This window comes from Amborella trichopoda, chromosome 7 (assembly GCF_054954075.1).
Source record: "Amborella trichopoda isolate Santa Cruz 75 chromosome 7, AtrichopodaSantaCruz75HAP2 v2.0, whole genome shotgun sequence".
Lineage (NCBI taxonomy): Eukaryota > Viridiplantae > Streptophyta > Magnoliopsida > Amborellales > Amborellaceae > Amborella > Amborella trichopoda.
The window spans coordinates 7345765-7351104 of NC_142342.1; the positions used below are offsets into that span (position 1 = coordinate 7345765).

General features: G+C 32.6%; 1 long non-coding RNA gene across 2 annotated transcripts; it reads right to left on the reverse strand.

Moving 5' to 3' along the window:
* Positions 1-1330: 1330 nt before the first annotated feature.
* LOC105421413 (uncharacterized) lies at positions 1331-3535 on the reverse strand. 2 transcript variants are annotated; one of them, XR_016059998.1, is made up of 2 exons: positions 3161-3535; positions 1331-1729 (listed from the first exon to the last, which is right to left on the reverse strand). It is a non-coding gene; the product is annotated as an uncharacterized LOC105421413 (long non-coding RNA). The 2 variants fall into 2 exon arrangements; XR_016059997.1 differs by having other exon boundaries at positions 1331-1934.
* Positions 3536-5340: the final 1805 nt, after the last annotated feature.

The following is a 5340-nucleotide window of genomic DNA, read 5'->3' on the forward strand; positions in this document are numbered from 1 at the left end:
ATTGAGCTGTTAAAATGTGCCAGTTAAACCAATCTAAAACTGATTAAATTTTAATCAGTTTTTAACCAATCTCAATTTTAACTTTAAAAGCATGACCGGTAATTTGACCAAGCTAATCCCCCAAAATTAATAGAAATTTAGCATGTATAAAGGCAAAGTTTATATGTGAAATCATCAAACTTACAAAAGATCGTGTATACGATATTCTCTTGCAGGATCACACTTTCCATCTACTCCCTCGGGCAGATAACCTAGTTGGGAGTATTTTTTTAATTAAAAATTTTGGAAACTACCTAAGAATCACTAGATTCTTATTTTCAAAAGAGAAAATTTGAATTTTAAGTTTCTAACACTTAAATCTCACCCTTAGTCTCTCATATCAATCACAAAACGTTATTTTTTTTTAGAAAGTTTGTCAAAATACACCTTAAGGTATTAACTACCTATACGTTTTGATTTAATTTCAGAATGCGCATCAATGGGTCGGAATAGTAGAGAAAATGTAAAATGTTAAATAGTTGAAAGCTAGGTGTAGTTTGATAATACAAAAAAAAAAAAAAAAAAAAAAAAAATACATAGAGAGTGTGCGTCGAACTTTTCTATTGACGATGTCACATCACCACTTTTTGGTATCCTTAAATAAGGCCATGATTAGATTTTACCTGAGGGAGTAAATAGATAGTATGCTCCCTTGGGAGAATGGAGCTTTTTGGCCTGAAGAAAATGACTCCAGTGGTCTAAAACAATCAATTTATCACCAACGTATTCACTTAAAAAAATCATTGTAATTAATTTATCACAGCAGTAGTAGTTACTTTAAAAAAATCATTGCACAAAGAACCTCTCAAACCGTAACTTACGAAATACCCAAAATGTTCTTAACAAATAACCAAAATATCTTTGTTTTAGGTCCAAAATCTTGAACAAGCAAAAGTATTTTGGTAAAATTTGCAGTAATTCGGACGGCATAACTACCGTTCACGTCTTTTGGGTTAAAAAAATCAACAGATATTCTTATATAAGGAAGCCTTATTCCAATTGGGAAACAAAGACAAGCAAATGGCATTCATCTTCATCCTAATGACTAAACTACCCACGTTTTTAACAAGTTCTAAAGTCCATTGTCCAAAATATCAAATTAGCAAATTTGGAATACTTTTTCTTTTATTTCAATAATTAGGTGTTATTCATCAGTAAAAAAATATTATACTCAATATTCTACACTTTTGAGCTTATTATCTTACTACCACATTTGATTCAAGAGTATTCTAGGCAAGAACTTATCATCACATGAAACATGAAAAATTTAAAAAATGACAATAAATGTGCATTTCTCTAGAACTATTTCACTTAATTTTTCCGAGAAATAAGTACTTCAGTCAATGCCATGCAAAAAAGCTGTCTTTTTTTTTTTTGAAAATAGCAAAAAAACAAGTCTTATCTGAATAAGCCTTAAAAAAAATGCCTAAACGTAGATTATTGACTTCCGGAGAAAAGTGACGACAACGATCAAACTCACCAAGATAAATACCATAAATTAGTATCTTCTGCCATTAAGGGGAGAGTGGAAGGAACTCTAAATGCATGATCAGAATCAAGCCAAGCCATGCCAGAGCTTGAAGCAACAATGCAACTTGTGAGCAGGTAAGTAGGCCAATACCCATTGACACAATCACTATGGCATGTCGACAAACCATTAGGTTCTCTTTTTTTGAGGAAATGGTTAACTCTGCATATATAAAAATAATGTATTACATCAGAGAACAAAAGACGGAATGCATGATCAGAATCAAGCCAAACCATGCCAGAGCTTGAGCAAGCTTGAAGCAACAATGCAACTTGTGAGCAGGTAAGTAGGCCAATACCCATTGAAACAATCACTATGGCACATCGACAAACCATTAAGTTCTCTTTTTTTGAGGAAATGGTTAACTCTAAATATATAAAAATAATGTATTACATCAGAGAACAAAAGACGGCATCCCATAAGTTGGGTGCTCAGTATACAAAAATGTACAGTTAAGAGGGGTGAGAAATACAGAGAATAGGGAAACAAAGGAGATGAGAGACAAGACTGGAGATTTTGCTACCCATGAACAATAGTTGAGAATGGTTTTCTTAACACCATCACTTGGGCTCAAGACCAACAATGGATGGTAACTATTCATCCCAGAGGGAGGTTCGAAACTCAGCTAACTACCTCTTTAATACTTTGTGGTGTCAATGACTTCATTGCTACTTTATCTAGTGGCTATGTACTTAATGAAACCACTGAGGCTGTAAATTACCCTACAAACTTTGGGGTGCCAATCATAGACAGTCTTAGTGAATACTTGGTTGTTATAATCTTTTGCTACATAATAAAATTGGATTTTACTTTTATGTAGAATTTGTTTTAAGTTATAAAAGAAGCATTTGCACTTGCACAATGCAAGTGAAGGCAATGATGATTTTGGGGTTAAAAAGAGACAACAAGATAAACTATTAAAATGTTCTTTTCTCTAGATTGTAGGATTATAATAATCTGTGATATTTAATAAACCAGTAACCATAATAGTTTCTTTGATAGCAATCAGTTTTGATAATTGTTTTCGACTTTCATTGTCGTGACATGAGTTTTACATAGATTGTCAGTATTTCACTGGTATAATTGATGCAATAAACTTCTATAAACGAATTATTTTAGCTTAATTCATGAAAGATAATCTTACTTTTCAATTTCAGAGCTCTCTTCTGGGAAGTTTTGTAAAGCATCTAACAATTTTTGTTTTGAATGATTCAAACCATTACAAAAAAAGAACAAGAAATTCAAGTAAAACGGATAAAATCTTCTGATATAAATCTATTAGATCCATTCCCTCAAAATAAAATAAAACAAAACAGAAATTCCAACGATCCATAACCTCATTTCATATCTCAGGAATATATATATATATATATATAGACATCATTCCGATATCATAATCCTAATTTTCTTTTGTATTAATCAAGCTGCCACAGAACATCTAAGACCCAGATCAATACAATCAAGACCTAATTCCAAAATACAACCAAGACAATAAAAACCTAGAAACAACCCAAACCTACCCTTAAACTCTTGCTAAACCCTAATCTTCAGATATGGTCAGCCCAAAAAAAAGGAAAGGAAAACAGAGCCAACCTCGGAATTCACCAGATCAAAACCCTAATCTCTCTTTCTCGATTTCATTTCGCGGGCGCCATCATAGGGGTACCAAAAACCGTAGCATTCTGTGCCTCTTGCTCATTGATCTGTTGCTCTTTATCTATCTCAACAATCAAAGGAACAACGAGAACCAAAAGCACAGTGCTCGCAAACCACATTGCGCTCCCGGTCTTTTTCAAGACCTTCCATGAAACGTCTTGTGATTTTGAGGCTGCGGATTTCGTCATCTTGAAGAGGGAAGACTGAACAATGGAGTTCGAAACCCTAGCCACGATGCCATCGCTAGGGTTAGATTCGGATCCTGGTAAAGCCGCAGGGCCCCGCTTCTGAGCCATTGCTTAGGTTTCGAGTTTTCAGGTTTGGGGAAATTAGGGCACACCTTTATTGGCTTCGTAGGGTTTGTGGCAAGTGAGAAGACCGGGGGCTATTTTTACACAAAGTATTAAAAGAGCGCGGTTATGCTCCCACGATATCATATTGTACATTTACCATCTCTGCTGTAAGAAGCATGGACTTTTGGTTTTTTTTGGGTGTAGATTATGCAGTGCTTCAACCTTATACCATCAAAGTGAGTGATACTTTTAAGGAAAATTGTTTCATGCGAGCTAGACCGTATTTCTACATATGCAGTCCAAAAAGTGTAAAGCGTCTCTCTTAAAGATGATGCAAGCATAGGAACTAACCGTCCAAATGTTTTTTTCTTAAAATTGTTATTTTTAGTTTTAAAAATTTATTTATTTTTTTATATTCATGATCTCCATCTTAAGAGTTTATATGTCCGTAAAAATAAAGTCTTTAAATCCATCTTAAAAATAGATTTATTAATAGGCTTGCATTTCTACATTCTCGGGCTTGGGCTTGGCTACATAGAAATCGGGTCCTACTTTTAATTATAGATTCTATATTGAATTCATAGTTACATCAGTTTGATTGTTGGGTATATCACAAAGTTTAAAAAAACTTCTTTTGAGCTTTGAGCTTGGTCAATGGAATAAATGCAACCATCAAATTTCACATCCAATGGTCAAGATTAATTGCTCCAAATATAATACATGTGCTGAAAACTCCTACAATTAGCCCAAAAATATATTGCTACATCTAATTTTAGAATTTTTTTTTGAACGGAACATCTAATTATAAAATTTAAATATCTAAAAATAGTACACATAAAGCAGATCTATAAACACTAAAAAATCTTAAAAATAAATGGTCTAACGAACGTATCACAAGATGCATTATTTCTATGACATGGCATCATTCTTTTTCTTTCTATCTATACATCTTGTGGTGAAAAGGATCAATTAGAAAATGATCAATATTTTTTTCTTTATATATAAAAGCATTTTCTTTTACATATATAATTTTGATAGTCACATTATTATTCTTAAAAGGAAAATTAAATTTTGAATGTCAGAACACTAAGATCGCACCATTCAAAATTAAATGGTCTCATTCAAGTTTCTTTTATTGCCGATGAAGTGAAGTTGGAGGACACTACTGCTCTTTAACGAGGAGATGTTGACAGAATTAATATTCTCAACAAGGTTTTTGTTAGGCTGTTTTTTATTGTTAATGGAATTTTTATTATAAAGGGCTCTTGAATCCTTCCAGTTGGTTTATTACTTCCATTTTATTTTCACATTTGGTACGAGTGAAAATGCTTATGTGAAAATATTTTCACTTGAAAAAACTCCATCATGCTACTAAGTAAAGTTTTTTCTGATCCCAACACATTTTTCACATCCCAACACATTTTTCACACCATTTAAAGCCATTTGATGTGAAAAAACTCCCCTATCTAGTCATAGCTATTTAATGTCGAAAAAACTACTTCACTTAAATTCTTTCATATGAAAATATTTTCACATATACCAAACATAACATATACCAAACATAACATTCAGGCCTAAAAGATTTTATGTTTGTATAGTCAAAAAGATTTTATGCTCCTGCAAGGGCATATTGTCTATTTACTCTCTCAGTTACAATTCAATCTAGAAGTACTTTTAGAACTTCAAAATATGCTCATGTAACCTTCAACTTATAGATTAATCTCAATAAAATACACTTCCCAATTGCATTCCATTAGCTTGAGAGATATAATATCTCAAGATTGAATAGAGATCATCCAATTTTTAGACATTGAGATCCAAATA